This window comes from Rhincodon typus, chromosome 2, assembly GCF_021869965.1.
Source record: "Rhincodon typus isolate 14 chromosome 2, sRhiTyp1.1, whole genome shotgun sequence".
In the NCBI taxonomy this organism is placed as follows: Eukaryota; Metazoa; Chordata; class Chondrichthyes; order Orectolobiformes; family Rhincodontidae; genus Rhincodon; species Rhincodon typus.
Window position 1 is genome coordinate 54,522,181 of NC_063333.1, and position 12,441 is coordinate 54,534,621.

The window sequence follows — 12,441 nt, forward strand, 5'->3', positions numbered from 1 at the left end:
TAGGGAGAAGCTGAATAGGCTGGGGCTTTTTTCCCTGGAGCATTGGATGCTGAGGGGTGACCTTATAGAGGTTTATAAAATCATGAGGGGCATGGATAGGGTGAATAGCCAAGGTCTTTTTCTTAGGGTGGGGGAGTCCAAACTAGTGGGCATGGGTTTCAGGTGAGAGGGGGAAAGATTTAAAAGCAACAGGTAACTTTTTCACAGAGAGTGGTACGTTTATGGAATGTACTGCCAGAGGAAGTGGTGGAGGTGGGTACAATTACAACATTTGAAAGGTATCTTGATGGGTACATGAATAGGAAGTGTTTAGAGGGACACGGACCAAATGCTGACAAATGAAACTGAGTCAGCTTGGGATGTCTGGTCGGTGTGGATGAGTTGGACGGAAGGATCAGTTTCCGTGCTGAGTGACTCTATGAGTCTATGATTCTTAAGTGTGAGGTTATCCATTTTGGTTGGAAGAATATAAAGGCAACTTACTTAAACAGAGAGAGACTTCAAAATGCTTTGATGCAGAGGGATCTGGCTGTCTTTGTGCATGAGTCACAGAAATATGGAATGCAGGTAAAGCAGGTAATCAGGAGGGCAAATGGAATTTTGGCAATTTTTGCCAAAGCAATAGAGTATAAAAGTAGGGAAGTGTTGTTGCAACTGTACAAGGCATTGATGTGATTGCATTTGGTGTATTGCATACAGTTTTGGTTCCCTTACTTAAGGCAGGATGTGACTGCGTTGGAGGCAGTTCAGAAAAGGTTCACTGGGTTAATTCTAGAGATAGAATGTTTGTTTTCTGGTAAGAGAACAAGCAGTTTACGTTTATGCTCGCTAGAGTTTAGAGGGATGAATGGAGATCTAATTGAGGTATATAAATTGCTAAAGAGGATTGACAAAGTAGACATAGAGTGGATATTTCCCTTTGTAGGCAAACCTAAAATGTGAGGTCATAGTTTTTGGCTGAGGGGTGTCAGATTTAAAGCAGAGATAAGGAGGAATTACTTCTTTTAAAGGATCATGAATCTGTGGAATTCACTACCCCAGAGTGCTGTTGATGCCAGAACACTGAATAAATTTAAGAAGGAGATAAACATGGGGAGCAGGCAGAGAAGTGGAGTTGAGACTGAGATGAGATTGCATTAAATGGCAGATAGGCTCAAGGGGCTGAATTGCCTACACCTCCTAGGTTCTATGTTCTTAGTATTTACCACACCATCAATTTCTTATCATCTGCAAATGTACTCCAACATCATGTCTAGCTTATTGATGTATGGAACAAAACAACAAGAGACACAGCACTGAAGCCTGTAATAATCCATTGGACACAGGTGTCCAGTCACAAACACACATTCTTTAACCAACTTTTCATCCTGCCACTAATTGAATTTTGGATCAAGTTGGCCAAATTGCCCTGGTTTCCATGGGCCCTTAGCTTCTTAATGAGTCTGCCATGTGAGACCTTGCCAAAGGCCTTACTGAAGTCCATGTCGATGGCATCAACGGTACTACCCTCATCTGCACATCTAATCACCTTCTTGAGACATTCAATCAAATTTGTTAAACATGGTCTTCCACTTATAAAGCTATGCCGAGTATCTTTGCTTAATTTTTGCCTCTCCAAGTAGAGATTAATTCTATCATTTAGAAATTTTTCCAATACTTTCCCTTCCACTGATGTTAGACTCACTTATCTGTAGTTTCGTGGTGTAACCCTGCCTATCCTTCTTGAATAATGAAACCACACTAGCTGTCCTGTAATTCTGTGGCACCCCTTCTGTGGCCAGTGATGATTTGAAAATTAAAGTCAGAGTCCCTGCAATATCCTCCCTTGTTTCCCACAGCAGTAATCTAATCTAGGCCTGGGGATTTATTCATTTTCAATGTTGCTAAAACTGCTAATACCTCCTCTCTCTCAAGGCTAATTTTCTCATATATCACAGTTCCCTTAACTGATTTCTTGACATACATTGTCCTTCTCTACAGTGAATGTAGGTGAAAAGTACTCATTTAAAATCTCAGTTTGTCTTCTGGCTCCATAGACAGATTGCTACCTTGGTCCCTAATGGGCGCTATTCTTTCCCTGTTTTCCCTGCAAATGCTATAGGGGTGGCACGGTGGCTCAGTGGTTAGCACTGCTGCCTCGCAGCTCCAGAAACCCGGTTTCCTCCCATAGTCCAAAGATCTGCAGGTTCGTTGGATTGGCCATGCTAAATTGTCCACAGCATTCAGGGATGTGTAGATTAGGTGGGTTACTGGGGGATGGGTCTGGGTGGGATGCTCTGAGGGTTGGAGTGGACTTGTTGGGCTGAAGGGCCTGTTTCCTTGCTGTAGGGATTCTATGATTCTATCACTGAGTGAAAAATCTAGGCCAATTTGACCACAAGGTAAGTGAAGCATCAATGATATCTAATGCCGCAGAAGTGGCAGAAAGATAGACTGAAACCCTAATTCCTCTTCCCTTCAGTCCATAGTCAGTGTCATTTGTTTTTGAAAAGGCTGACATGATTATGCAGTTTTAATTTAAAAGTTACCAGAAATAGATTTTCATGGATTTAAGCAAAGATTGCTTGTTTGCACATACACCCTGGAAATTGTCAATTGTATATTGCAAACCCAAGAAAGATGTAGCTAAAGAAGGCAATGCACTTCTACAGTCATTAAAACCAAATAGCATTTAGGAATTTGCCATGCTGTTGAGAGTCCGGTGAAGGGAGGATGTTTTCCCACTCTGGAATTGTGATTCCCATCAGTTCAAACGGATGAGGACAGATACAGGTTAACTGCAGGGTCCCTTCAAAGGGAAGAGTGCTCAACAAGATAGGTAGGCAGCTGGATCATGGAGGGAAATCATGGTCCCGAGGAACTGTCCTATTTGTGAGCCCCTCCCCCATACATTCTTCAGAATTGGGAACAAGGATCAACATTTGTTTTTCTCTCCAAGGGCTCTTCTTGAGATTTTGAGGGTGACATCTTCATTTTCAGGGGCTAATTTTCCATTCTCACTAACTAATTTATTAGTGATGCAGTCACATGATAGCAGCACCTTCTGTATTATGGTACATTTGGATTTACACAGAAACATAAAATAATCAATATCCTCAACAACACTAAACTAAAACACACAGCACACAATAAAAGTATTATTTTTAAAAATCCCACAGTATTTACATTGGCACATGTCAACCCTATCTCTCCAATAGTGCACAGGCCATGGTGATTAGCACTGTGTGTACCCATGTCTGGGTAAACAGATGCTCGTGGCTGTGCCAACTAGGGATCCAATTTCTTCACAGGCGAACACAGTTTTTCAAAATTGCCTGAAGAAGGCTGTTAAGACTCATGGTTCTTGAAAGGAAAGATATTTCAACCTTTCTGTGAAGTTGATGTTGACGTTGATCTGCAGACTCCCAAATCTTTTCAGGATCTTGTTAAAATCCTTGATAGTGCTATTGGACAAGTCAGATTCCAACATGAAACCAAAACGTTAAGTTTGTTTCACAAAAGAACAAAATAATAAAACCAGGTGATATAGATAGAGAAAATAACTTAGAAGGATTGTTACGAACAGTAAAACAAAGTTCCAACCTGTTACCTAATATTATCCATTACAGGTTCCCGGTCCAAAGAATTTATCCCATTGCATGTCTTAATTTTTCTACTTAACTGCCTCCTTCCAGTTTCTTTTCCATGGATGTGAAGATAATTTGATGATTCATCTCCTAATCTGCAAGCAGGAACCTTTTACAATTCTGAAGACCTAAACATTTGCCAGTTCTAACAAGATAGCAATTTGCAAAAGAATTTGCCAATGACTTTGAATAAAGCTGCCCACCAATATTTGCAATCTGTGCAAGGTGGATTTCATCTTTTAGAATGTAGCTTGCACCTGATTTCAAATCAAGGGCATCGCCATGTATCCAGCAACAGTGATGACATCAAGCAAGTTAAAAACACTGATTATCTGTCTTTTTTTAATACCATTTTACAAAAAACCAATGCAGATTGACACAGCCAAATAGGAGCAAAGTAGAATCTGGAATGTCATAAACAAACTTTTAAAAATATTCTTTTAATAACATGTGAATTCTTTTATCATAATGGAGAACTTAGATATTCCACAATTATTTTCAGGTTCAGCAAGGTTGTTCAGTAGTAATTCTGTCATTCAAACTATAACTTTTTAATTTGTTTTATAAGGAAAATAGTATAAAAGTGGAAGTTGTCACCAGTTCAGTGATTTCAAATTGATTGTAGTCTGCAGGAACGTCAACAGCACATTGTCAGAGTATAGAATTATTAAAAGCAACTTTTATATTTCTGTGTTGAACTGTACTTGTGCAGACTCTGGAGGTTACTAATAGTCTCACAGGAGTAATGATGGTAAATGTACCAGTTTCACTATCATTGCTACCACAAAATACAAGCTAGTGGATTTGAACTCTTAAGAGAATAATATCATTGTGCTTCAGAGATTTAAAAAGTTATCAATATCTTTGTAAATGAGTTCACAATTGAAATATTGTGAGGCTGGTATCCTGTATCAAGTCACCCTTTATTTACATATGAATAGTAACTGACATTGGTTCGGCTTCCTCAGAGTCACTCTCAGAATGAGCAGGATGTCTGACACTCCTGTTTACATCTGTCAGCCAGGACTCCCAGACTGGAGCAGATTAACAGCCCAATCAGGGAACTTGGGGTCCACCTGGCTGCCCTTGTTACAATTTCTACATGCCTCCCTCTCTGAGTCCAGGGATGTAGGGCTGTTCTTTTACTTGTAGCCTCTAGTAGGGCGTTTTCACACCGGGTCTAGTTCCTCCGACTCAGCCTCGGACTGTAGCCCACCATTTGCTCCTGGATTGTCTTGGAAGAAACTCATCCACTTCTCTGGGGGTAAAGGCATTGAGGCTACGACATCCACCGTGTCCATCTGAGAGTCCGAAGTTTCCTCAACGCTGGAAGGTCGGGTTGGGGGGAGCCAATGGGTTCCAACAGCCTTTCTAGATGCTCTGTGTATGTTTTTCTCCTGCTCTGTTTATGGGTTTATAGCTTTCATGTGGTCCACCTGCTTGTTCAGGACTGCCTCACCTGCTCGACCTTTGTATATCTCACGACCTGACCTCATGTCAACCATGTCTCTTACCCATGCAGGATCATTTCCATGGTTTCGGCACCAAAGTTTGTCCCCTGATGTAAACTGTCTGTCTCAGTGACAGGAATCCAGCATTGGCGTTCCTGATGCCGTTTCACCCTCTGCCTGCACACACCCTCCCTCCCAAGTCGGGGAAGATCACATTTAACTTGGTGCAGAGTCTTCTCCCCATTAGCAACTCTGCTGGAGCTATCCCTGTAGTTGTGTGCGGGGTGGTCTGATAATCAAATAGGAACCAGGACAGTTCGATATCGAGTGAAGCCATAGGCGGTTTCTTTAAGCCTGCCTTCAAAGTTTGGACTGCTCTTTCTGCCACACCATCGGACAATGGAGCTATCCCTTATATGCCGAATGTCACTCAACTTTAGGAAATACTCAAATTCCCTGATGGCAAATGTCTGTGACCAACACTTCCAGTGCCCGTGTATTGCAAAAGATGCTTGCAGCTTTTCTATCATCATCCTGATGTTTGACGAATGAACTCTATGCACATCCAACCACTTTGAGTGGGTGTCCACAATGACTGCTTGGACAATGAAAGGACTGGCGTAGTTGACGTGTAACCGAGCCCAGGGTTTACCTGGGTATTCCCATGAAATGGGGGGGAGATGCTGGCAGTAATTTTTGACCTTGTTAGCACTCTGGGCACTGCCCCACCAACACGGCTATATCTGCATCCAATCCTGGCCACCAGACATATCGTCTTGCCAACACCTTCATTTTGGACATCCCTGGATTCAGGGTCTGGTGGAGTTCAGCCAGTATCTGGTGGTGACAATCACTCTTGCTCCCCTTAATAAAATTCCATGTTATATGGTGATCTGCTCTCATCGTGTCCACAAAGGTTTCAATTCCAATTGCAATGGCCTTTTTGTTTTCCCCATCACCTCCAGCTGATTTAGTTTTGCCAGGACCAGATCTTTTTGTGTCCTCAGTCTGATATTGATAGTGACTGGAAGGGTGTCCAGAAAGTTTAAAACCAGGACAGACTCCTATAGTGGCAGTACCACTGGTGGTGTATCTGCCAGTGGGAGGCGACTCAATGCACCTGCATTTGCTACTTGACCTCCTGGACGGTGTTCCAACTTACAATTGAATGCACTTAGAATGAGAGCCCACCACTGAATTTGACCTGAAGCTATGGGTAGTGTGGCCTTGTCCTTTTGATTAGCCCTAGCAGTGATTTGTGGACTGTTAATATTACAAATTTATGTCTTTAAAGGTATTGGTGGAACTTTCTCACACCAAAGATGACCTCCAAAATGTTTTTCTCTATCTGAGCATATTTGAGTTGTGCATTCTCCAAAGTCCAGGAAGCATAATCTATCGGGCGTTCCTCTCCGCTGAGCCACTGCTGAGCCAACACTACTCCTCTACCATATAGGGAGACATCACATGTCAGCACCAGATCTTGCTTGCATCATAGTGTGCCAAGACCTTACATGATGATAACTGCTTCTGATTTGATTTGATGTGATTTGATTTATTGTTGTCACATGCCCCTAAGTACAGTGAAAAGTTTTGTTTTGCATGCAGAACAAGCAGATCATGACATACAAAGACATACGGATCACAGGGTGATTGAACAGAGCGAGGTATACAAAGTTACAAATACAAAGCAAGATCAACATTGGATTTGAAATTTGAGAGGTTCATTCAGAAGTTTAATAACAGCAGGGAAGAAGCTGTTCTTGAACCTGTTGGATGTACGTTTTTAGCTTCTGTATCTTCTGCCTGATGGAAGAGGTTAGAAGAGATTATAACCGGGATGGGAGGAGTCTTTGATAATGTTGGCTGTTTTTCCATGACAATGAGAAAAGTAGATGGAGTCAATAGATGGGAGGTTGGCTTTCATGATGGTCTGTGCTGTGTTCGCAACTTTCGGCATTTTCTTACAGTCCTGAGCAGAGCAGTTGCTGTACCAAGCCTTGATGCATCCAGATAGAATGTTTTCTATGGTGCATCTATGAAAGTTGGTGAGGGTCCTTATGGACATGCTGAATTTCCTTAGCCTCCTGAGGAAGAAGAGGCATTGTTGTGCCTTCTTGACCATTGCATCTACATGGGTGGTTCAGGACAGATTGTTGGTTATTGTCACTCTTAGGAGCTTGACGCTCTCGGTCCTACCTCAGTTCCATTGGTGTGGATAGTGACGTGTCCTCCTTGCTTCTTGAAGTCGCTGATCGGCTCTTTAGTTTTGTTGACATTGAGGGAGAGATTGTTATCTTTGCAGTTTTACACCAAGCATTCTATCTCCTTCCTGTATTGTGTTTTGTCATTGTTTGGTATCTGGCCTACAATGGTGGTGTCATCAGGAAACTTGTAAATGGAGTTCAGAATGGTGATAATAGGTGGACACTGGTGATAGGTACAACCTGGTTGGTCAATGACAGGGATGAATCCAGTTGGTAGCTGGAAAGGAGGGTCAGTAGGTGAATGGACGGGAGGATTTGGGGCTGGAAAGGGAGCCGGGGGATGGTTGGGAAGGTTGTTTGAAATTAGAGAATTCAATGTTGAGTCCTCCGGGCTGTAGGGTGCCCAGACGGGAGACAAGGTGCGGTTCCTCAAATTTGCATTCTGATTCACTGCGACACTGGAGGAGGCCGAGGATGGACATGTTGGGGGTGGGGGGAGTTGAAATGGGCGATGACCAGGAGGTTAGGCTGGCTGTTATGGGCCAGGCTAAGGTGCTTGGCGATATGGTCACCTCATTGACATTTGGTCTCACCGACGTAGAGAAGCCCACATCGGGAGCACCGGATGCAATAGACTAGGTTGGAGGAGATACAGATGCAGGGCTGTTTAGGGCCCTGGATGGAGGTGAGGGAGGTGGTGCGTGGGCAGGTGTGGAAGGCAGAGAGGGGTGGGGAGTGAAAGATTTTCTGGCTGGTGGGGTCTAATTGGAGTTGGCGGTAGTGTTTGAGGATGATATGTTGATTGCAGAGGCTGGTGGGGTGCAAAGTGAGGACAAGGGGAACCCTATCTTTATGATGTTTTGGGGGGTGATTAAGAGCTGTGGGATGGAGAATGGAGGAGGCGCGGTGGAGGGCTGTCTGGATGACAGTGGGGGGAAAAGAGCTTTGTTTGATAAAGGCAGACATCCAGGATGTTTGGGAGTAGAACGTCTCCTTGTCAGAGCAGATGTGACGGAGATGGAGGAATTGGGAAAATGGGATGGAGTTTTTGCAGGATACAGGGTAGGAGGAGGTATACTCTATGTAGCTATGGGAGTCTGTCGGTTTATAGCAAATGTCGGTAGAAATAGAAACAGAGAGGTCAAGAAAGGGGAGGGAGGTGTTTGAGATAGACCAAGTGAATTTGAGGGCAGGGTGCAAGTTGTTAGCGAAATCAGTGAACTGCTCCAGTTCAGCCTGGGTACAGGATGCAGCACTGATGCAATCGTTAATGTTAGAGTGGAAGAGTTGAGGAGCAGTACTGGTTGTATGTACTGAAGAGCTGGGGCCCATGCGAGTGCCCATGGCACACCCCTGGATTTGGAGAAAGTGGGAAGAATTGAAGGAAAAGTTATTGAGGGTGAGGACTAGTTTGGCAAGGCGGAGGAGGGTATTGGTGGCGGGGAGACTGGATAGGTGTGTTGGAGAGGCAAAACTGAGGGCCTGTAGGCTGTCTTTGTGGGGTATGGATGTATATATGGATTGCACGTCCATAGAAAAGATGAAGCACAGGGGGCCAGGCAACTGGAAGTTTCCAATGAGGTGGATGGCGTGGCTTCTGTCCCAGATGTAGGTGGGGAGTACTTAGACCAACGGGGGAGAGAATGGAGGTGAGGTAGGAAGAGATGAGTTCGGTGGGGCAGGAACATGCGGAGACAATGTGTCGGCCAGGGTAGTTGGGCTTTTTGGATCTTAGGGAGCAGGTAGAACTGGGCAGTGCGGGGCTGGGAGTCTATAAGGCTGGAGGCGTTAGAGGGGAGGTCACTGGAAGCGATGAGATCATGGACAGTGTGGACGACGGTGGCTTGATGGGCCATGGTGGGATTGTGGTCAAAGAGGAGTTAGGACGTGGTATCAGAGATGGCCCACTCGCCTTAATCTTGTCCAAAATCCCGACACAGATTTCCCTGGTTCTTGAATTGCCGAGTAAAACTGATAGCATCTCAGAATTAGAGAAGGTGTGGGGTCGCAATATTCCTTTACTAAATCCATCAACTCTTGAAAGGTGTTTCTATCTGGTGCCTCAGGAAATGGTAGGCTCCTAATAACTGAAACAACTGCATGTTGACCAGCTGTCAGGAGAACTACTTGTTTCTTTTCACCTGCCCCAAGAAAAGCACATTCTTTCCACATACTGGGCCCAATCTTTGACAACAGGATCGAACGAGTCAAGCTTGGTATGATGCTAGAATTGTTTACCCCAACTCAAAGACGACTGTTGTGAGCAAATTTCTTCAGGACCGCATTTTTTTTCTCTATTCCATCACCAAGTCACCCCTTATTCATATGTACATAATACTTGACACTGGTCTGGCTTCCTCAGAGTCAGCTCTCAGAGTGAACAGAATCTGTCAGCCAGGGCTCCCTGATTGGACCAGACTAACATCCCCAATCAGAGAACTCATATTCTATGAGGTCCACCTGGCTGGCCATGTTACCATCACTACAATGATGCCTTCCTGAAAGAAAATATTTACCCAATTAAAGCAAAATGACATTCCCAAAACTGTTAACATTTTTGTGTTCAATAACACCCACAGGCTAAAGTATAGCCGAGAAAACAATAAACTTTGCTGGTCTGTAGAGTTCATAGAAGCATGCCTGTTGTTGCTTTTGTTTGAGACCTGACAGCTGGACCAGCTATAGTTGAACATTTTGTACAGCCTTTACTTAAAATTTATTTATGGGATTTGGATGGGTCTCACTAATCTGGCATTTATTGCCCATCCCAAGTTGCCCTTGAGAAATTGGTATGAGATACCATCTTCAGCCTCTGCAGTACACATGTTGTAGGTGGATCCACAAAGCCTTTAGGGCGGGAATTCCAGCATTTTGCCACTTTTCATCCCAAGCCCCACTTCTGACCTTATGATGGAGGGAAGGCCATTGATGAAGCAGCTGAAGATGGCTGGGCCGAGGATACTACCTTGAGGAACTCCTGCAGAAATGTCCTGTAGCTGAGATGACTGGTCTCCAACAACCACAACCATCTTTCCATGTGTCAGGTGTGATTCCAGTGGAGAGTTTTGCCCCAATTCTCATTGATTCCAGCTTTGGTCAGGCCTGGATGCCACGCTCTGTAGAATGCAGCCTTGGTGACAAGGTCAGTCACTCTCACATCACTGCTGGAATTCAGCTCTTTCCTCCATGTTTGAACCAAGGCTGTAATGAGGTAAGGAGGTGATGGCCCTGGTGGAACCCAAACTGGGCTTCACTGAACATGTTATTGCTAAGCAGGCACTGCTTGATAATATAATTGATGACATTTTCCATCACTTTACTGATGATCGAGAGTAGACTGATGGGACGGTGTTTGGCTGGGTTGGATTTGCCCTGCTTTTTGTTTTCAGGATATACCTGAGCAATTTTCCACATATTAGAAGAGCTTAGCTAGGAGACTGCAAGTTCTAGAGCACAGGTCTTCAGTACTTCTGCTGGAATGTTGTTAGGGACCATAGCCTTTGCAGAATCCAGTGCCTCCAACCATTCCTCAATATCGCGTAGAGTGAACTGAATTGGCTGAAGACTGGTATCTGTAATGCTAGGGATGACTGGAGGAAGCCAAAGTAAATCATTCACTTGACACTTCTGGCTGAAGATTGCTGTGAACGTTTCTGCCTTATTTTTGCACCTGACATGTTTGGGGTCTTCCATCATTGAGGATGGAGATATTTGTGGAGCCTCCTCCTCCAATGAGTTGCTTAATTGGACTGCAGAGTTTAGATCTGATCTGTTGGCTGTGGCATCGCTTAGCTCTGTCTATCACTTGCTGCTAATGCTATTGGACACATAGGTAGTCCTGTTCGGTAGCTTCACCAGGTTAACATCTCATGTTTAGGTATTTTTAATTTCAGTAGGGAAACATTTTGGGATCAGTGATCATAATACTGTAAGTTTTAAGATAGTTATGGAAAAGGATAAGGTCCAAGGGTGAAAGTGCTAAATCAGGGAAAGGTTAAATGTAACAGTATAAGGCAGGAATAGAGAAACTAGATTGGAGGCAGATGTTTGGGGGCTGGTATATCCACATCAAAAATGTGGGAATCTTTTAAAGGCCAGTTGTTCAGAGTTCACGACCAGCATCTTCCTGCGAGGATGAAGGGTAAGGGTGGCAAGATTCAGGAACCTTGGATGACAAGATATAATGAAAGATTAGTCAAAGAGAAAAAGGAAGCATATGTAAGGTTTAGGAAACAGCAATCAGACAAGGCCCCTGAGGAATATAACGGAAGCAGGAAAGAACTTAAACAAGGAATTAGAAGGGCTAAAAGGAGCCACGAAATGTCTTTGGCAAGTAGTATTAAGGAGAATTCCAAGGCATTTTATATACATATAAATTATTATATATTATTATTAGGAGCAAGAGGGTAGCTGGGGATATGGCAGGTCTACTCAAGAACAAAGGAGGGGATTTATGCATGGAGCCATCACTATTCACCAAGGAGAAGGACATGGATGATGATAAGTTTAGAGTGAGGTATGTTAATTTTCTAGGCCATGTTGATATGGAGAAGGAGGAGGTGTTGGGTGTCTTGAAAAACCTTGAGGTAACTTAAACGCTAAGTTCCCAGAGCCTGATGGGACCTGTTGCTGGTACTGAGGAAGGCAAGGGTGGAGTTTGCAGAGGTCTTGACAAAGATCTTTGTATCCTCTCTAGCCATAGACCAGGTTCCAGAAGACTGGAGAATAGCCTTTGTTCCTTTATTTAAGAAGGGCAACAGAGATAATCCAGGAAATTATAGACCAGTGAGTCTTACATCAATGGGAGGAAAATTAGTGGAGAAGATTCTTAGGGACAGCATTTATTTGCAGGTGGAAAAGAATAGACTCATTTGGGATAGCATGGCTATGTGCAGGGGAGGTCTTGTCTCACAAATTTGCTTGAGCTTTTTGTGAAAGTGACAAAGATGATTGATGAAGGTAGGGCAGTGGATGTTGTCCTCATGGACTTTACTAAAGCATTTGACAAGGTCCCTCATGGTAGGCTGATCCATGGTGAAATGGTAGGTTGGATACAAAATTGCCTTGGTCATAGAAGACATAGGATAGTTGTGAAGGAGTGTTTTTATGACTGGCGGTCCATCATCAGTAGGGTTCTGCACAGATCAATTCTGGGAT